Source organism: Pleurodeles waltl, chromosome 7, assembly GCF_031143425.1.
Source record: "Pleurodeles waltl isolate 20211129_DDA chromosome 7, aPleWal1.hap1.20221129, whole genome shotgun sequence".
In the NCBI taxonomy this organism is placed as follows: Eukaryota; Metazoa; Chordata; class Amphibia; order Caudata; family Salamandridae; genus Pleurodeles; species Pleurodeles waltl.
Genome location: NC_090446.1, coordinates 1,134,990,061 through 1,135,012,211, shown reverse-complemented (window position 1 = coordinate 1,135,012,211; position 22,151 = coordinate 1,134,990,061). Strand labels below are relative to the sequence as shown.

The window sequence follows — 22,151 nt, the reverse complement described above, 5'->3', positions numbered from 1 at the left end:
CTCCCCCATCCTCCACCCCCACCCGACTCCCTCCCCTACACCCCCCACCACCCCTGTCACCCCCCAAAGGTGGCAGGGCCCCCCTCCCCACCCCGACCCCCAACATCACATAACTCACACACACACACGACACGCACGCAGGCACCACCAACACACAAACACGCAGGCACCACCAACACACAAACACGCACACACACCAACATACATGTCTACATCCACACACTCAGTCAGACACGCACACCCATATACAGACATACACGCACACATCCATACAGACATACATACAGACATACATGCACTCATTCCCAACACACGCAACACACCCGCAAGCATACACGCACTCACACCCACCCTCTACATACACAGACGCACACCCCCATGCACCCACACAACACACAACACCCCCCCACCCCCAACGGACGATCGACTTACCTTGTCCGTCGATCCTCCGGGAGGGGACGGGAGCCATGGGGGCTGCACCGCCGACACCACACCGCCAACAGAACACCGCCTCGCCGAATCACAGGACGTGATTCGCTGGGCGGTGTTCTGTTGGCGTGGCGGTGGAGGTGGAGCAACCTCCACTTCCCCGCCGCCCGCCAGTATGGCTGTTGGCGGCTCTCCGTCGTAAAAAGGACGGAGAGCAGCCAACAGTCATAATACGCCGAGCGGCAAACCGCCACTACTGGCGGTCTTCCGCACGGCGGTCCATCGGCGGTCTTGTTAAAAGACCGCCGAGGTTGTAATGACCCCCATAATGTGTTATGGGGTACTAACCAGTAGCTGGGAATTATTTTAACATTTATGACTAAAGATCCTATGTTGCAGAAAGGATTGGTTCTTTTCGAATATCCTAGTTTTCCTCCAGGGAAATCTTTATCATAGACATAAGCGCTGAACAGTCCCACCCATGCGAGAGTCCTAGAGCACTTTTTGCAGAGAATATATTAATTAAAAATGTATGCTTCTATTTAAAAAAATATATATATTTGTGTGAGAAGTAAAAGCTTTAAAGCCACCCACAATAGGCTATATTGGCCAATTTTCAGGCACCTGTTTTGAAAACAATATAACTATTTTTGTTTACAATATACACAAAGTCACTAAATGAAACCTATTGACCTGAAAATCACTTTCATAAACTTTTTTTTAAGGGAAGGGTGAGAAAAATAGGAATAATGTAGCAGTAAGCGTAGGAGAAGACTGTGATGTTTCCGGCACAGTGCACCTCACATATCCCCTCATCATCCCCCAGTTCTTCTTAAGGAGATGAATTATCACAGAAGGACAAAAAGGTTACATAGCTTTAGTCCTGTTTCTGTATTGTAAGTAATTTCATTAGATGAATTGCTCCAAAGGTCTAATACTCCTCTTCAATCTATTAATGCCCATGTTCCTTGAGGCGGTGGGTCACCAAGCAAGGTTTGGACCACTTGCTACTCAATTTAATTCATAGTGCCATACATAAATAGGTGAGCCCACCTAGATTTAAATGTTCAGTAGGCTCTTGAGTACGAATATGAGAAGTAGATTGTCTAATCAAAAGTTGAAATCATACTTGTAATCCAAATATATTTTTTTATTATTGTAAGGTTCTAGAAAAACAGCCAGCCAACACGAGTTTCGCCTCAAGGTTGTAAGGACAAGCAAGGTAAGTTGTTGTTATACTTTAAGACATAAAGATAAACCAAAACCCAATGTGAAAGGTTACTGATGGAACCATAAAAAGGGCCCTCGCCCAGTGCAGGTGAGATTTATTCTGAGGAAGTGAGAACCCTGTACGGGTGGTAGTAGTAACAGAGGAGTAATTTTTAATGTAGTTGAGCTATTACAGCAGAGTGTGGGTTGGCAAGCATACATACTTGCAAGTGGAAACAAGTACGAGTATATATGTTTGCCAACCTGAACTCTGCTAGAATAGCTCGATGTCCTGATGCATTTCGGCTCTCACTGGAGCCTCTCTCACAAGTGAGCAGCATTTGAAAGGCACAATGACCATGTGCTTTCAAGGGCAAATACTGGGCAGTTCAATGATCTTGGTAGAAATATATTTCCCAAAATGCATATTGAAAACATATGAAAGTGAAGTTAGAACTGCAGTGCTTTGTAGTTCAATCACAGCTTAAAGCATTCAAAAGGCACTGCAGCCATAGTCGAGATAAAATAAAGTCTTATCCAGCATGTGTTTGATCAAAATATATCTGTGCTGCCACAGTCAATTTTAATGTCTTTTGCCATGTCGGTCTCCATAACCAGAAAAAGAATACCCCTCTTGCCTCCCTTGCTCTGCTCCATTCCTCACCAAGGTACGATAAATTATTTTTTTCTATGCTGGAGGAGGCGGGTCAGGCCCCCAGTCCAGGGCACAAACGTTATCCATGTATTTCAGGGGCCCAGGACCCTGCAGTGCGGCTCAGCTATGAAGTAACGGTCATTCATATATCAAGCATCAATGTAGTCTTCGGTAGTTTGATGTTTGGATTCTGCATTCCTTCATAGCTGAGGCCATCCTGCAGAGTCCAGGGTCCCTGAAAAAAAAAAAAAAAAAAATATATATATATATATATATATATATATATATATATATATATATATATATATATATATATATATATATATATATATATATATATATATATATATATATATATATATAAAACGAAGTTGTCCTCATGTGAAAGCGCACTCCCAACAGGTTAATATAAACGGGAAGAAAAAGCAAGGCCAGCAACTCACAGTGAATTCTTTAAGCAGTTTTATTATTCCAGGCCTTAAGTTATAAAATCATCTCTGGACACGTGTTTCAAGGTCAATCCTTTCTTCAGCAGAGAAAAATATAAAAGTGTTTCACCCTCGTAGGTGCAGCCAGTGCTAAAGGTGTTCCAGGCATCTTTCTTACTGAAAAGAGCGGCATGGCTTCAGCTTGTCTAATTACAGGCACCTGATTAGTCTCTTTAAATACTAGTCCGCCCCAGTGGGCCTCTCAAGTGAGCAGTGCATGCTGGTTGTGGTGGTCCTGCAATTTTTTAATTTTGCCCCAAGTGGGTTGCTGGAGCCAAACGAAATAATGACCCAAAGTGCAAAACCTTTGTAGGCGAATCCAAAGTAAAATTGTCAGATTTGCTGTGAATAACCCAACCTGATTGCTCTTATGTGACAATCCATTTTTAGTCACACAGACCTGCTTCGATGTGCAGTGGTGCTGCCTTCCCGGCTGGACAGGCCGGTTAATTATCAAAAACGAAGTTGTCCTCATGTGAAAGCGCACTCCCAACAGGTTAATATAAACGGGAAGAAAAAGCAAAGCCAGCAACTCACAGTGAATATATATATATATATATATATGGAAAATGTCACTTACCCAGTGTACATCTGTTTGTGGCATGTTCCGCTGCAGATTCACATGCTATGCACAGATCCTGCCATCTAGTGTTGGGCTTGGAATGTTACAAGCTGTTTTCGAGTAACGGGATCGAGTGACTCCTCCTCTTCGGCTCCATTGCGCATGGGCATCGACTCCATCTTAGATTGTTTTCCCGCAGAGGGTACGGTAGGAGTGGTAGAGTGTAAAGAAAGAGATGTCCATGCAAATGGAATAGAGATATATATACATATATACAAATTCAAGTGTAACTTAAACGGCTACAAACCCCTGGGGAGGAGGGAGGGCGCATGTGAATCTGCAGCGGAACACGCCACGAACAGATGTACACTGGGTAAGTGACATTTTCCGTTCGATGGCATGTGTAGCTACAGATACACATGCTATGCATAGACTACAAAGCAGTTTTCCTCCCATAAGCGGTGGTCAGCCTGTAGGAGTTGAAGTTGTTTGAAATAGTGTTCTTAGCCCAGCCTGTCCTACTGCGGCTTGTTGTGTTGCTAACACATCTACACAGTAATGATAGGTAAATGTATGGGATGTTGACCAAGTGGCTGCTTTACAGATTTCTGTCATTGGTATATTTCCTAGAAATGCCATTGTTGCTCCGTTCTTCCTGGTGGAGTGTGCTTTTGGTGTTACTAATAGCTGTCTTTTATCTTTTAGGTAACAGGTTTGGATGCACTTTACTATCCATCTGGCTAGTCCTTGTTTTGAGATAGGATTACCAGTATGTGGTTATTGGATTTCGACAAATAACTGTTTAGTTTTTCTAAATGATTTTGTTCTGTCAATGTAATACATTAAAGCTCTTTTAATGTCTAATGTATGAAGCGCTCTTTCTGCTACTGAGTCTGGCTGTGGGAAGAAGACTGGAAGTTCCACTGTTTGATTTATATGAAACAGTGAGATGACTTTAGGTAGGAATTTTGGGTTTGTGCGAAGTACAACTTTATGTTTGTGTACTTGTATAAAGGGTTGTTCAATAGTGAATGCTTGTATTTCACTAACTCTTCGTAATGAAGTGATTGCAACGAGGAATGCTACTTTCCACGTAAGATATTGTATCCGACATGAGTGCATGGGTTCAAACGGTGGACCCATGAGCCGCGTGAGTACAATATTGAGAGTACCTGGGGGGTGAATTTCCCACTCGTGTGTTTGCTGATGATCCCGGCTGAGAACATCTGCTAATTGATTGTGAATCCCTGGAATGTACTGTGCTACAGGGTGAATGTTGTTGTGAATTGCCCAATGCAAATCTTTTGTGCTAGAAGATAAAGTTGTGATGAGTGGGTTCCTCCCTGTTTGTTTAGGTAGCACATTGTACTCATATTGTCTGTTTTGATGAGAATGTGTTTGTGAACGAGAAGAGGTTGAAAGGCTTTGAGTGCTAGGAATACAGCTAGCAATTCTAAGTGGTTTATGTGAAGGTGTTTGTGTTTGTTGTCCCATTGTCCCTGAATGTTGTGATTGTTGAGGGGTGCTCCCCATCCAATCATTGATGCATCTGTTGTAAGTGTGGCTTGAGGAACAGGGTCTTGAAATGGCAGCCCTTTGTTTAAATTTGTGGAATTCCACCACTGAAGCGAGATGTGTGTTTGGCGGTCTATCAACACTAGATCTTGAAGTTGACCATGTGCCTCTGACCATTGTTTTGCAAGGCACTGTTGTAAGGGCCGCATGTTTAGTCTTGCATTGGGGACAATGGCGATGCATGATGCCATCATGCCCAACAGTTTCATGACAAACTTGACTATGTACTGTGGCTTGGCTGGATTTGTGGTAACATATTGTGGAATGACTGTATCCTTTGTGGACTTGGGCTTGCAAGTGCTGTTTGGATATTTAATGTGACTCCTAAATACTGTTGAATCTGCGTTGGTTATAAGTGAGATTTTTGGTAGTTTATTGAGAACCCTAGTGTGTGTAGGGTCTGTATTACATAACGTGCATGGTGTTGACTATGTTTGTTGGATTTTATTAGCCAGTCATCGAGATATGGAAAGACACGGATATGTTGCCTTCTTATGAAGGCTGCGACTATGGCAAGGCATTTTGTAAATACTCTGGAAGCTGTTGTTAGCCCGAAAGGTAACACCTTGACTGGTAATGTTTTCCTTGTATTACAAATCTGAGATATTTTCTGTGCCTGGATGGATGGGTATGTGAAAATACGCATCTTTGAGATCCAGCGTTGCCATAAAATCTTGTTGTTGTAACAGTGGGACTACATCCTGTAGTGTTACCATGTGAAAGTGTTCTGATAGGATGTAAAGATTGAGAGTTCTGATATCCAGTATTGGTCTCAATGTTCCGTCTTTTTTGGGAACGAGGAAATACAGGGAGTAAACCCCTGTTCCTGTTTGATGATGTGGTACAAGCTCTATGGCTTGTTTGAGTAATAATGATTGTACCTCTGCTTGCAACATTGAACTGTGTTGGGAGGAGAGTTTGTGTGGTTTTGGAGGTACATATGGAGGAACTTGTGCAAATTCTATGCAGTAACCACGTTGGATAATGGATAAGACCCAATTGCCTGTTGTGATGGGTAACCAGTGTGTGTGGCACTTTTGTAGTCTTCCTTCCACAGGGGAATTGTGGTGAGGGAAGATGTGGAGTAAGTCACTGCTTGGTGTGTGTGTGGTTTGCTTTGAGGGCTGATATTTTCCCCTAGTTCTGGGAAATTGTCCACTGTAGATTCCTCGAAACCCCCCTCTTTGGTACTGTGGCTGGTAAGACGGTTTGGATTGTGAGGTAGATGCTTCAGATGTTTGGGCTCTAAAACCTCCCCTATATTGAGGCTTTCGAAATGAGCCTCTGTACTGTGTTGAGTAAAGCGCTTCCATAGCTCTAGCAGTGTCGGCGTCCTTTTTCATTTTTTCAATGGCTGTATCAACCTGTGTGCCAAACAGCTGTTTTTCATTAAATGGCAAGTTAAGAACAGCTTGCTGGATTTCAGGTTTAAAGCCTGACAACCGAAGCCGTGCGTGTTGTCTAATGGTGACTGCTGTATTGATAGTTCTTGCGGCTGTGTCTGCGGAGTCTAACGCTGACCTGATTTGATTATTCGTAATGGCCTGCCCTTCCTCGACTATCTGCTGGGCTTTTTCTGTTGATCCTTGGGGAGATGCTGGATGATGTCTTTCATCTCGTCCCAGTGGGCCATCTCGTATCCAGCCATTAGCGCTTGGGAATTGGCTATTCTCCACTGATTAGCTGCTTGTGATGCTACTCTTTTACCAGTAGCATCAACTTTTTTGCTTTCTTTATCTGGTGGCGGTGCGTAACAAGACAAGTGGGAGTTAGCCCTTTTCCTAGCTGCGTTGACCACTACGGAATCTGGGGGTAGCTGTTGGGTAATAAAAGCTGGGTCAGAAGGAGGCGGCTTATATTTCTTTTCTACCCTAGGAGTGATTGCTCTTGCCTTAACTGGTTCCTGAAAGATTTGATGTGCATGTCTTAGCATGCCAGGAAGCATGGGTAGACTCTGGTAGGTGGTGTGAGTTGAGGACAACGTATTAAATAGAAAATCATCCTCAAGAGATTCTGTGTGCATGGCTACGTTATGGTATGACGCTGCCCTAGCTAGAACCTGAGTGTATGATGTGCTATCCTCTGGGGGGTGATGGCTTTGACAGATAGCACTCTGGACTATTGTCAGAAATGGGATCATCATAAAGGTCCCATGGATCGACATCATCTTAGTGTGACTCAGCAGAGTGCACTGGAGACTGTGCAATGGGGGTAATAGGTGGAGAGACAGTTAGTTGAGGAGAATGAGGAGGAGACTGGTGAGGTGAGAACCGAGGAGGTGGAGATTTTTGTCTGGGTTTTGGCACTTTAGCCGGTGGCTGGTCAGTGTCCAAATGTACTTGAAAGGCCAGCTTCCTCTTTGTTTTTAGAGGAGGTGCAGTGAGGATCTTGCCAGTGTCTTTATGAATTTTAATTCTGGCCTGTTTTTCATCAAATTCCTCCATCTGCGTAAGTTCCTCCGCAAATCTATGGTTTTCTTTCAATTGTTTGGAATGTCCATGCTCCTCTGTATATATGGATCTTTTCGGCTATGAAGCCGGTTTCCTGTGGATCGAAAGGCCTGGAGTAGACGTTGGCCTCTGCTCCGAGAGGGATTTTCGAGGCTTCGACTCAATGGGTCGGTGCTTGACTATTTCGGAGCCTGTGCTTCGGCTCTAGTCCGAAGGCTTCGGTGGCGCGGCCTTTCTCAGTGCCGAAGTTGTTGCTTTGTCACCGGCAGTCTTTTTACAGGTGGAGCCATGGCCTTCCGGCAGTGGTGTCCCCAAGGCCTTGTGTTTGGGCTTGGACGGGGCAGGGGCAGGTGTACTCACCTGCTGGCCCGCTGTGATTGGTCTGTCGTTGTCGGACTCGTGCTCGGAGACGGACCCCCGAACGGAGACTGCGGTGTGCATCATCTCCTCCTCTTCTGCGTCGAGGCGTTCAGTGCTTCTCAACGCCATTTCCAACCTTCGTGCTCTTTGGTCTCGTAGAGTCTTCTTCGAGCGGAAGGATCTGCAGGCCTCGCAAGTATCCTCTTGGTGGTCTGGAGATAGACACAGGTTACAGACTAGATGTTGGTCCGTATACGGGAACTTGGCGTGGCACCGAGGGCAGAATTGAAACGGGGTCCGGTCCATGAGGCTACGACGAGGCTTTGGTCGGGCCGACTAGGCCCGAGTTGGGCGCGGGTGCCCCGAAGGGCAAGTAGAGAGCTGTATCCGCCGGTACCGAAGTGTTGATGATAGATGGTACGTGATCGAAAACAATACCGACGAATTTAGAGAGTTTGTAGTACTTTTCCGACTTGAACTACCGGAGCTAAAAGAAACACGTCTGAACCCGATGGCGGAAAGAAAACAATCTAAGATGGAGTCGATGCCCATGCGCAATGGAGCCGAAGATGAGGAGTCACTCAATCCCGTGACTCGAAAACACTTCTTCGAAGAAAAACAACTTGTAACACTCTGAGCCCAACACTAGATGGCAGGACCTGTGCATAGCATGTGTATCTGCAGCTACACATGCCATCGAACATATATATACATACATATATATATACACATACATTCACTTAAAAGAGAAAGGTTACAGGGACATTATAGTTAGGCTCACAGTTTAAACGTACCAAACCATAGAAATTCACCAGTTATAGCTAGAGTTATGTCAAGTAACTATAACTCATGCCCTAAGGTAACTATGCCTCTGATTTTTTAGGTTATTTACTATGTTCTCTTAAATTCTATTTCCTAACTATAATGTCCCTTTAACCTTTTTTTGTTTTCAGTGAACTTTTATGTTTTATTTAACATGTAGTAATTTACATTACTATACGTTAATCCAACTACCACCGTGGCGGCTGGCCGCAGGGCCTGGCGGCCAAGCCCTGAGGGCAACCCCCATACACATCCAATGTTGCACCATGCACAGCTTTTGCCTGTGCACAGAGAGGCTGCCCGCAAGACCTGGCCTGCAGCCAAACGCCCTAAGCACCCAACCCCATGCTGTGCATGGCCCTTTGGAAGCTGGGCGCAGCCTCTCTGAGTGTCAGAGTAGGTGAGAGAGGGTATATCTGGGGGGTGAGAGTGGCTGTGACAGTGTCGGTGTGGGAATGCGTACATCAGCGTTTTAGTGGGTGCGTCAGTGGGTGTGTGCGGGTCTGTGAGTGGGTATATGTGGCTGTCAGTGGGTCTGAGAGTGGGTGTATGAGTCTGAATGGGTCTGTGAGTGGGTGCATAACTGTCTAAGTGGGTCTGTGAGGGTCTTACTGGGGTTGTGTGTGAGTGTACGAGGCTCTGAGTGGGTCTGTGAGTACGTGAGAGTCTGAGTGGGTCTGTGAGTGGGTGCATAAGGGTCTGAGTGTGCGTGAGTGGGAGAAATTGAAAGAGGCACAGAGGAAGAAAGTGAGAGAGAGAGTTTTTTAGCCTTTGATGTATGATATACTGAGCATGGGATATTTCTGTACAATTAAAAAACAAATCTGTCATTTTAAAAAATGTTAATATTTTGTACCTAAAAAAAACAACAACAAAAAACGGGGGAAGCGAGTCCCCAGGATGGTGGTGACCCCTGGGGCATTGGGCGTGAGGGCTGGGGCACAGTCCTCCCACATAAGATTTATTGATGGTCCTGGAGAGGTGGTGGTCCCCGGGGCAGGGAGGGAGGGGAAATGGTGGTGCCCTCCCTGTGCATATTTAATTACAGTCCTAGGGAGGTAATGTTTCTCAGTGCAGCAGGAGGCCACCCTTCCCCGCATTTTTAAGTAAATACCCCCCGGGACTTGGCCCACCCGGGGGCTTTATAATAATAAAGTGCAGGAGCCCGCACTTCATTTTAAATTTTTTTTATTTTATGGCGGATCCTCATATCCACCGCGACTCTGTCCATAAAATGTTAAAAAATGCCTTTTTAGTCCATGGGGGACCGCACCACCAGAGCTGAGGAGTCAGGGTGTTCATATCCTGGCCCCAGCTTCAGCCGAGTCCCAAGATGGCTAAACACTTCAACGGCTTCTGTTGTTGAAATGTTGTCAGCCAATCAGATCTCAGCAGGAAAATGGGTGGGGGACGGGGGAGGTCACAAATCCTTCGCACCCCTATATATAAAAATGTGTTTTCCCCTTAATTTCTCAAAAACTAATGAACAGAATTACACCAAAGCAAAGAAAAGGTCTCTTTCTGGACCAGGACGTACCTTTCTGCTAAATTTGGTGTAATTCCATCCAGTGGTTTCAAAGCTATTGCTGTTCAAAATCCCTATGGGAAAATGAATGGGGAAAACGTGTTTTGGGACCCCCCCTATTTGTCAGCTCTCCCCCCCCTTTCCAGACAGCAGCTGACATGACTGGCATATTTTATTTTGGAAAGTTTTGTGAAGATTTGTCAAGCTGCGCCAAAGATATGGACAAGTAAAAAAAACTTTGTATACACAAACTAGGTCCTAACTATAACAGTCGCCAGTAGGTTGTTATAGTTAGGACCAAGTTTCCATAGGAAGAGCATTTTTTTGTTTTTTCCAATAACTTTGGCGCCACTTGACGAATCCTTACAAAATTTTCAAAACTTATACTTTAGTCAGTTCCTTTGCTGTCTTGAAAGTTTCGGGACACTTTCCAAGACAGAAATTTAAGAGGTCATGAATGTAAAGGCTCAACTGGTGGGCCCATAAGTCTTGTGAGTACAATATTCAAATTCCAAGATGGTACTGGGGGTATCTTTGGCAGAATCTCTCTTGTAAATCCTTCCAGGAAGGCTTTAATAAGTAGGATCTTAAAAAGAGACAAATGCTGCCTGTTTTGAATGTAGACAGCTATGGTTACTAAATGCAATCATATGGAAGTGTACGCTAAGTTTGCTTTTTGCAAGTAGAGGAGACATGAAAGAATGCCCTCCACTGAAACAGTGAAAGGATCCCATTGTTTGGATGGACAATAGCAGCCAAACCTTTCCACTTTGCGGAATATTATGCCCTAGTAGTGGGTCTATGCACTGCCTTAAGAATGTCTATGCAGGTTAAGGTATCCAAATTATATGATGCCATATTAAAAGATGTAATTCCTTGGGATCTGGATGTCTGATTTGTCTGTAGTTCTGAGTGAGATGGTCTGGGCTGGAGGGACGTTTCTCGTGAGAAACTACAGATAGTTCCAAGGGAGTGATGAATCACAGTTGTCTGGCCAATGTGAAGGCCACCAGAATAAACATGAATGATGTTTGCTTGAGCCTCCAAATCAGAAAAGGAAGGAGAGGGAGAGATGGAAAAGCATATGAAAATATCCCCGACAAGTTCATTCATACAGCATTGCCCTTGGCTGAGGGTGTGGGAACCTGGAGGTGAACTGTGGACATTTTGCACTTTTTTTTTGCAAATAGGTTTATGTGTGGAACCCCCCCACTTTTGTGAGCATGGAAGGAGGAGGACTTGTAGGTGGAGTTCCCACTAGTGGACGTTTTGCCGCATCCTGCTGAGGAGATTGGCACAGTTGTGTGCCCCTTGGAGATGTTCTGCTAGTAGGTAGATTTTGTGGCAAGTGGCACAACACCAGATTGTCTGCAATAAGTGAGATAGCTGTAGAGAGTGTGTCCTCCCCATGTGTCTGCACATAATACATGGTTGTCATATTGTCTGGATCAGGACAACTTTGTTGATCAGGTGAGGTGCAAACGGTTTCAGTACCAGTTGAACAGCGAGAAGTTCTAGGTAACTGATGTGCATACTGCGAAGCTTGGGACCCCAGAGACCCTGGACTGTGAGACTTTGAAAGGGAGCACACCATCCTCTCTTTGAGGCATCTGTTGTCAGAATGCTCTGAGGAACAGGGTCTATGAAAGGCTACCCTTTAATAGGTTGTTTTTGTTCCACCACTGCAGAAAATGATGGGTGCAGCTGTCTACCAACACTAGATCTTCCAGACGACCACGTGAGTGAGACCACTGATATGCTAGACATTCCTGCAACAGACGCATGTGGAGGTGGAAATTTGGCATTGTGGCAGTGCAAGAAGCCATCATGCCTAGAAGCATCAGGACACATTTAACTGTGACTTGACTGGGGCGAAAACAAGGAAGGTGTGTTTGAAAATGTTGTATCCTTACTGCGTTGGGATAAGCTAAACCCAGCTGTGTGTTCAGAACATCCCCTATATAGGGTTGGATCTGAAGCGGCTACAGGTGAGATTTTTAGAAGTTGAAAGTGAAACCCAGTTGGTGAAGGAAGTCTATGGTGACTTGAATGTGATGTTGGCAATGTTTGAGAGTGCTGGCTTTGATAAGCCAGTCGTCTAAATATGGGAAAACATGAATATTTTGTCTGCGTGAGCTGCTACCACTGCAAGGCATTTTGTGAGTACCGGAGGTGCAGTTTTTACTCTGAACAGGAGTACTTTGAACTAATAGCGTTTGCCTGCAATCACAAATCTGTGCTATTTGCGATGTGCTGGGTGTATGGGATGTGAAAGTAGGTGTCCTTCAGATTTAGTGCTGAAAGGAAATCACCTTGTTGAAGGAGCGGGATCACATCTTGGAGTGTTATGTAAAAATCAGAAAGTACAGGTAGGTGTGAGGGAACGGGTTCTATGGCTCCTTTGTTTAGAAGAACCTGAACTTCCTGTTTGAGCAGAGTTATATGTTCTGGAGAAAGTTTGAGTGCGTGAAGGGGAATGTTTGGAGGTGTGGAAATAATCCCCAGGGCAATAACCATGTTGGATAATATTAAACACCCATTGATTTGATATTATGTTTTACCAGGCTGGGAAGAATTGTTGTAGACATCCCCAAATATGTGTTGAATAGTCATGAGGAAGGACAAAAAGTCACTGCTTTGCGGTTAAGGAGCCACACAGGGAGGGTGTTTTGCCTCTTCTTCTGTTATGGTTTCCTTCTGCAGCCTTTATGAGAGGATGTGGGTGCGTGGCCTTTGTGATAGGAGAACAAAGTGTCTGTGGATTGGGAGGCCAGTTTACACAACAGCCGGCAAAAGGAATCATGTGCAGCAGAGGTCTGTAAGGAACCCATCGGTTTAGCCACCTCATTGTCTTTTTTCATTTTTCCGAGCGCCTGGTTGACTTGCTGGCCAAATGATCTTGAGCAAATGGTACATTAAGAATGGTTTGCTGTACGTCAGGTTTGAATTCCGAAATGCGTAGCCACGCATGATGGCGCAAAAGGACACTGGTGTTTTTTTCTCTGGCAGCTGTGTCAGCGTAATCAAAACCACAGCGGATGGAGTTACTTGAAATAAGCAGTCACTCACTGACAATTTCCTGCCCACTCTTCCTGTGCTCCTCTGCGAAGTATTGGAGAAGCTCCTCCATCTTCTCAGTGGGCATGATCATATCTTGCTAGCAGGCCTTGGGTGTTAGCTATAAGCCAATGGTTGGCTGCTTGGGCTGCAACTCACTTTCCAGAGGCACTGATGAGCCTGCTCTCCTTTTCAGGAGGCAGAGCATCACTAGAAGCTTGGGAGTTTGCTCTCTTCCTGGCATTGCAAACTACCAGCGAATCCAGTGGAATTTGACCTGTAATAAAAATGGGGTCGGAGGAAGAAGCTTTGTATTTTGTCTCTACATGCAGTGTAATGATGCGTGCCCTAGCAGGATCTTTTGAAATGTCTGTGTGTCTCATCATTCCCTTTAGTGTGGGTTGGTACTGTGTGGTCTTGTGAAAGGTTTTCAAAGAGGAAATCTGTTCACAGGAGTTTCTTGGCCCTTTAGTCCAGGGCAGTCCTCTGAGCTTCAGAGGTCGCTGGTCCCTGTCGGATGCGTCGCTGGAGCAGGTTTTCAAAGTTGGAGACAGGCCGGTAGGGCTGGGGCCAAACCAGTTGTCGTCTTCCTCCTTCTCTGCAGGCTTGTAGGTCAGCAGTCCTTCTCGTTTCTTCAGGTTGCAGGAATCTGATTTGCTGGGATCTGGGGTGCCCCTAAATACTGAATTTAGGGGTGTGTTTAGGTCTGGGAGGGCAGTAGCCAATGGCTACTGTCCTTTATGGTGGCTACACCCTCTTGGTGCCTCCTCCCTGTGGGGAGGAGGGCACATCTCTAATCCTATTGGAGGAATCCTCCAAACGTAAGATGGAGGATTTCTAAAGGCAGGGGTCACCTCAGCTCAGGACACCTTAGAGGCTGTCCTGACTGGTGGGTGACTCCTCCTTGTTTTTCTCATTATCTCCTCCAGCCTTGCCGCCAAAAGTGGGGGCAGTGGCCAGAGGGGCGGGCATCTCCACTAGATGGGATGCCCTGAGGCGCTGTAACAAAAGGGGTGAGCCTTTGAGGCTCACCGCCAGGTGTTGCAGTTCCTGCAGTGGGAGGTGAGAAGCACCTCCACCCAGTACAGGCTTTGTTCCTGGCCACAGAGTGAAAAAGGCACTCTCCCCATGTGGCCAGCAACATGTCTGGTGTGTGGCAGGCTGGCAGAAACTGGTCAGCCTACACTAGAAGTCGGATTGGTATTCAGGGGGCATCTCTAAGATGCCCTCTGGGTGTATGTTACAATAAATTGCACATTGGCATCAGTGTGCATTTATTGTGCTGAGAAGTTTAATACCAAACTTCCCAGTTTTCAGTGTAGCCATTATGGTGCTGTGGAGTTCGTGTTTGACAAACTCCCAGACCATATACTCTTATGGCTACCCTGCACTTACAATGTCTAAGGTTTTGCTTAGACACTGTAGGGGCATAGTGCTCATGCACATATGCCTTCACGTGTGGTACAGTGCACCCTGTCTTAGGGCTGTAAGGCCTGCTAGAGGGGTGACTTACCTATGCCACAGGCAGTGTGAGGTTGGCATGGCCCTCTGAAGGGAGTGCCATGTCGACTTAGTCATTTTCTCTTCACCAGCATACACAAGCTGAGGCAGTGTGCATGTGCTGAGTGAGGGGTCCCCAGGGTGGCATAAGACATGCTGCAGCCCTTAGAGACTTTCCCTGGCGTGAGGGCCATTGGTACTAGGGGTACCAGTTACAAGGGACTTACCTGAGTGCCAGGGTTGTGGCAATTGTGGAAACAAAGGTACAGTTTAGGGAAGGAACACTGGTGCTGGGGCCTGGTTAGCAGGGTCCCAGCACACTTTCAAATCAAAACTAGCATCAGCAAAGGCAAAATGTTAGGGGGTAACCATGCCAAGGAGGCATTTCCTTACAGATGTGCATTGGGTACTATTGCTATGCATAATGCCATCATTCCCAACAGTTTCATGATAAACTTTAATGTGTAGGTTTGATTGTATTGTAGCTGTGATATGAGATTGTGGAAAGATTGAATTCTCTGTGGGTCTGGGTATGCTAATGCTGACTGAGTGTTCAGAATTGCTCCCTAATACAGTTGTAGTTGCACTGGTTGCAGATTAGATTTTTGGTAATTGATTGTGAACCCTAGACTGTGTAGGGTATTGATTGTGTATTGTGTGTGCTGTTGACAGGTTTGAATGGTGCAGGCTTTTATGAGCCAGTCGTTCAGATGTGGAAAAACACGTAAATGTTGCCTTCTGAGGTATGCTGCAACCACTGCAATGCATTTGGTGCTGTTGTTACTCCAAAGGGTAACACTTTGAACTGGTAGTGCTTGCCTGCTATCACAAATCTTAGATATTTGTGATGTGCTGGATGTATGGGAATGTGGAAGTAAGCATCTTTTAGATCTACTGCTGTCATGTAGTCCTTAAGAGTGACCATGCGGAAATGCTCTGAGAGGATGTACTGATTGAGGGGTCTGAGATCCAGGACTGGTCTGAGAGTACCATCCTTTTTTGGTATAGGGAAGTATACAGCATATACTCCTTTCCCTTGCTGAGCTATAGGTACCACTTCTTTTGCACCTTTGAGTAGAAGTGATTGTACTTCTTGTTTTAATAGAATGAGATGCTCCCGAGTTAGTTTGTGTGAACAAGGTAGAATATTTGGTGGAGTGGAAATGAGTTCTAGACAATAACCATGTTGGATAATTGACAAAACCCACTGATCTGTAGTGTTGTGCCATTCTGGATACAAATGTATCAGTTTTCCACCCCCACAGTAGATGTGTGCTCTGTGGGGATGGTGAGAAAGTCACTGTTTGTTTGATTGTGAGGAACCTCTGGATGTGGAAGGTTTACCTCGTCTTCTACTGTTAGATCCTCTATAGTAGCCTCTAAATGATCCTCTAGTGTAGAACTTCGAGGATTGTTTTGATGGGTGGTTGCTGTTTCGGTAGCCGATGGTTTGAAACCCCCTCTAAATTGTGGTTTACGAAAAGTGCCCCTGGTGGGTGTGGTATACAAAGCCCCCATTGCCTCAGCATTTTCAGGATCTTTTTTAAGTTTGTCTATTGCTGTGTCTACCTCAGGGCCAAATTAATGCTTCTTATCAAACGGCATGTTTAAAAACTGCCAGCGGTTCTCAGGTTTGAAACCTGAACATCTTAACCAGACATGTCTTCTAATAAGCAAACTGGTGTTAACTGATCTAGCTGCTGTATCAGCAGCATCCATAGCAGATCTAGTAGCATTATTAGACATTGCTTGCCCTTCATTAACTATTTGCTGTTCCCTTTTTTGGTGTTCTGGAGGGAGGTATTGTAACAGCTCTTCCATTTCATCCCAGTGTGCTCCATCATACCTAGCCCAAAGAACTTGCAAATTTGGGCTAGATATTCTAGCTTTGATTTGCTGCTTGTGAAGCCACCTTTGTCCCAGCTAGATCTATTTTCCTGCTTTCCTTATCAGGAGGATGGGCATCTGCCGTGGACTGTCTGTTAGCTCTTTTTCTCACTGCACCAACTACAATGGAATCAGGGGGTAGTTGAGTTCTTATAAACATAGGGTCTGAGGGTGCTGGTGTATATTTTTTGTTCACTCTAGGGTGATAATCCTAGCTTTAACAGGCTCTTGAAAGATATCAGAAGACTGCGTGAGCGTGCCTGGGGGCATAGAAAGACATTCATATTGCTTATGTGTTGTTGCTAGTGTGTCAAACTGAAAATCCTGCTCTTTGTGATCAGTGTGCATTTCCACATTGTAGTAGGCTGCAGCTCTAGCCACTACTTGATTATATGCTGCAGTGGCTTCTGATGGTGAGGGTCTGGCAGGATATAACTGAAGGTAATTTGGTAAAATGGAATCAGAGTCATGTGTATCCCATGGATCTGTGTCCTGTTGGTCATCACTAAGATCATCCCTGTGTGGTGAAATTGAGGATGTATGTGGTGATATTTGTGCCTCATATGTAGGTGACGGTGGTGGAGATGGTGTGGAAGGGAAGGAGGACACGAGAATGCGGTGGTGAAGGCTGTTTCTGCTTTGAAGCCTCTCTCTGTTGGTTATCCTGAAAGACGTTCTTTGATGGAGGTGCATCTTTTGAAGTGTCTTTAAAAGTAATTTCCTTTTAAAGGACATTGGAGGGGAGGCAATTATTGTAAATGTGTCCTTCTGAATAGGTATCTTTCTCTGTTTGGCGTCCATCACCTGAAAAATAGGTTGAATATCTTTGGATTCATGGGTAAAAGTAATTTCTTTACTAGCCATGGCTTTCGGTTCCAAAAATGTATGTTTCAGTCAAACCGAAAGTGTCGGCTCCGAAGATATTATAATCTTTTTCAGCTCCAGAGATGTTGCAGATCTTTTCAGATCCAAAGATGTGCTTTTGAATTTTCGGCTCGACTCAGACTGGTATTAAGAGTCTGTTTGGTGGAAGCTGAGTGCACTTAGTCTTAAATCTCGGTGCAGAACCCAAAGGTTGGTCATCTGGACTTTCTTTCCGAATCCGACCATGGCCCCAAAGAAGTGGCGAATCGACGACTAGTACTGGAGTCTTTTTAATCTTTTTTGTGGGATGTGATAGGGCAGTTGTACTCTTGTACTGCGCCGGAGGCACATAGTGGCTGTCATCATCAGAGTGGATAGAGTCTGAGTCTTGGATGGAACAGACTGCCCCTTGCCGAACTTCTTCCTGAGCATGTTCTGCACCAAAGATATCTGGTGTGTCTTCTGTGGATCTGGATGCCATTTCAAGGCGACAAGTTCTATGGTACCGAACAGTCTTTTTAGATCGAAAAGATCCACATGTGTCACAATTGTCCTCTTGATGGTCTGGAGATAGACAAAGATTGCACACATAATGCTGATCGGTGTACGGAGATTTAGCGTGACACCGAGGACAGAATCGAAATGGAGTTTGTTACATGAGACTGACATTGAAGTAGGCCCTTAAAGGGCATTGCCCTTCTAAAGGCGAGAAATTCTAACCCGACGGTCTAAAAGGGATCGGTTATAGATGGAAACATGATCGAAAACAATACAGACGATATTATAGAAAGTAGAAAAAGTTCTGGATCACCGGACCAAGATTCACTGGATCAAGAGAAAACACGTCCGAACCCGACAGCGTAAAGAAAACAATCTAACAAAGGACTTGATGCCCATGTGCACTTTCACCAAGAGGAGGAGTCACTCGATCTTGTAATTCGAAAAAGCTTCTTCGAAGAAATACAACTTGTAACACTCCGAGCCCAACAATAGATGGCAGACTTGTGCAAAGCATGTGTATCTGCAGCTACACATGCCATCGAACATATATACATAAATATACATACATACATATACATATATATATATATATATATATATATATATATATATTTATACACATATATAAACACACGTTTTTATTTATATTTTCAAGACATGGGGACAGAGTCCCAGAGTTCTAAAAAGGGGGCTGCAACAATTCCCTTCCTGTTGCAGCCAGTCAATCATAGCCCTCGTTTCCGCAGGACCGTTCTTGGTCCTGCAGATCCTGCCAATCAGTATGCTTAATTCTGTGTTTAGTGCCTCAGTTCTCCATCTGTAGTACCATGAATCTGTGGCAGCACAAACATATTTTTCCCATGTTGACCCCAGGGGCAGGCCCTCAGGGACCCGGACCCAAAGACCAGAGGGTTAGCAGTACGTGTACCCTGACTCCTTATATGTTTTTTTTTTTTGGGCAAATCTGGTGTAACTCAGTTTAGCCGTTTTGACTGTAACTTTGTCTAAAATTCCTATGGAAAAATTGTGTGGGGAAAAACATTTCAAGATACTCTCTTTTTCTCAACCCCCGTCGAGTTTGACTCATAACCCCAATACGTTCCAGGAATAAGCTGAAGTGGTTGAAATGTTTTTGAGGAAAGTTTTGTGAAGATTTGCCAAATGGCTCCTTTTCCCATGGAAAAGTGGTCCTGATTATGGCCACTATCACTGGGTGATTATAAGTAAGAGAGAGGGGGAGAAAGAGAGTGTGTTTATTTTAAACTGGAAAAAACAAAGAACAGGAAACAAGCATGAGATTTATCAAAACATTCAACAATCAGGCTGCTCACATGGCATGTAAGCCATACCAATGAGTCAATTGTAAAGCATGTGGAATATTACCCTAAAATTACATTCCGAAGAAATAAGTCTTTGAAAGGTGAATTAAGTAAGAACATGATTATGAAATCAGCTGCTCAATCTAAGTTGATATCCAGGCAGGGCTTTAACAAGTGTAATCACTGTAAGGCCTGTAAGACAAGTACTAATATCACGAAGATCATTGTCCCTGCATTCAATAAGGATTTTTTTTTATCAACAAGGATCTATCAAATAACTCAGATTATTGTGTGTATTATTTAAAGTGCCCATGTAATAAATTATACTTAGGCAGCACCATCCAAACCATCTGCAAAATGATACTGGAGCATTTCTGAGCCATTAGAAATCATTATACTTATTACCCAGTGGCTCACCACTTCTTTAACAACCACAACTAAAGTGCAGATTTGGTACAACTCTGTGCATTAGACAGAGTCCTAAAAAAATCCAAGAGGAGGGAAGAGGACATTAGGGCTGAGAATGTTGGTATCAAAACAAATTTTACGGTCTGATACACCTTCTCCAGAGAGTTTAAATCTAGATGATTAAATAATGATCCACCTATGATACAACAAACAAAGATGTTTTAGAGAAGTTTCTTGACCCCACTGTTCGGGAAAGCAGAAACGTGATTTTTCCTGTTTGAAAAAATAAATAAATAGATAAACCTTGTAGGAAGTTGGCTCTGTATGTACTATTTCAAAGTAAGAAATAGCATGCACGGAGTCCAAGGGTTCCCCTTAGAGGTAAGATAGTGGCAAAAAGAGATAATTCTAATGCTCTATTTTGTGGTAGTGTGGTCGAGCAGTAGGCTTATCAGAGGGTAGTGTTAAGCATTTGTTGTACACACACAGGCAATAAATGGGGAACTTACACTCAAAGACAATTCCAGGCCAATAGGTTTTTATATAGAAAAATATATTTTCTTAGTTTATTTTAAGAACCACAGGTTCAAGATTTACAAACAATACTTTAAATGAAAGGTATTTCACTTAGGAACTTTAGGAACTTTGAATTTGCAAAATAGCATATAACGTTTTCACACAAATGGCCATAAGCTATTTTAAAACTGGACACTGCAATTTTCAACAGTTCCTGGGGGAGGTAAGTGTTTGTTAGTTTTGCAGGTAAGTAAACCACCTACAGGGTTCAAAGTTGGGTCCAAGGTAGCCCACCGTTGGGGGTTCAGGGCAACCCCAAAGTTAGCACACCAGCAGCTCAGGGCTGGTCAGGTGCAGAGGTCAAAGTGGTGCCCAAAACACATAGGCTTCAATGGAGAAGGGGGTGCACCGGTTCCAGTCTGCCAGCAGGTAAGTACCCGGGTCTTCGGAGGGCAGACCAGGGGGGTTTTGTAGGGCACCGGGGGGGGACACACAAGTCAGCACAGAAAGTGCACCCTCAGTGGCACTGGGGCGGCCGGGTGCAGTGTGCAAACACGCGTCGGGTTTTCAATAGGTTTCAATGGGAGACCAAGGGGTCTCTCTAGCGATGCAGGCAGGCAAGGGGGCCGGCTCCTCGGGGTAGCCACCACCTGGGCAAGGGAGAGGGCCTCCTGGGGGTCACTCCTGCACTGGAGTTCCGATCCTTCAGGTCCTGGGGGCTGCGGGTGCAGGGTCTTTTCCAGGCGTCGGGATCTTAGAGTCAGGCAGTCGCGGTCAGGGGGAGCCTCGGGATTCCCTCTGCAGGCGTCGCTGTGGGGGCTCAGGGGGGACAACTTTGGTTACTCACAGTCTCGGAGTCGCCGGGGGGTCCTCCCTGTAGCGTTGTTTCTCCACCAGTCGAGTCGGGGTCGCCGGGTGCAGTGTTGCAAGTCTCACGCTTCTTGCGGGGATTGCAGGGGTCTTTAAATCTGCTCCTCTGGAAACAAAGTTGCAGTCTTTGTTGAACAGGGCCGCTGTTCTCGGGAGTTTCTTGGTCTTTTGGAAGCAGGGCAGTCCTCTGAGGATTCAGAGGTCGCTGGTCCTGGGGAAAGCTTCGCTGGAGCAGTTTTCTTCTGAAGGAGGGAGACAGGCCGGTAGGGCTGGGGCCAAAGCAGTTGGTGTCTCCATCTTCTCTGCAGGGGTTTTTCAGCTCAGCAGTCCTCTTCTTCGTAAGTTGCAGGAATCTAATTTCCTAGGTTCTGGGGAGCCCCTAAATACTGAATTTAGGGGTGTGTTTAGGTCTGGGAGGGCAGTAGCCAGTGGCTACACCCTCTTTGTGCCTCCTCCCTGAGGGGAGGGGGGCACATCCCTAATCCTATTGGGGGAATCCTCCATCTGCAAGATGGAGGATTTCTAAAAGTCAGAGTCACCTCAGCTTAGGATGCCTTAGGGGGTGTCCTGACTGGCCAGTGACTTCCCCTTGTTTTTCTCATTATCTCTCCTGGACTTGCCGCCAAAAGTGGGGGCTGTGTCCAGGGGGCGGGCATCTCCACTAGCTGGAGTGCCCTGGGGCATTGTAACACGAAGCCTGAGCCTTTGAAGCTCACTTCTAGGTGTTACAGTTCCTGCAGGGGGGGTGTGAAGCACCTCCACCCAGAGCAGGCTTTGTTTCTGTCCTCATAGAGCACAAAGGCTCTCACCACATGGGGTCAGAAACTCGTCTCTCAGCAGCAGGCTGGCACAGACCAGTCAGTCCTGCACTGAACAATTGGGTAAAATACAGGGGGCAGCTCTAAGATGCCCTCTGTGTGCATTTTTTAATAAATCCAACACTGGCATCAGTGTGGGTTTATTATTCTGAGAAGTTTGGTACCAAACTTCCCAGTATTCAGTGTAGCCATTATGGAGCTGTGGAGTTCGTTTTTGACAGACTCCCAGACCATATATTCTTATGGCTACCCTGCACTTACAATGTCTAAGGTTTTGGTTAGACACTGTAGGGGCATAGTGTTCATGCACCTATGCCCTCACCTGTGGTATAGTGC

General features: G+C 45.2%; 1 protein-coding gene across 1 annotated transcript in view; it reads right to left on the bottom strand.

Annotated features, from left to right (window-relative positions):
• Positions 1–22,151, bottom strand: part of LOC138246022 (uncharacterized) — a 672,335-nt gene that overhangs the window by 327,994 nt on the left and 322,190 nt on the right. The gene's annotated exons all lie outside the window — the stretch shown is intronic.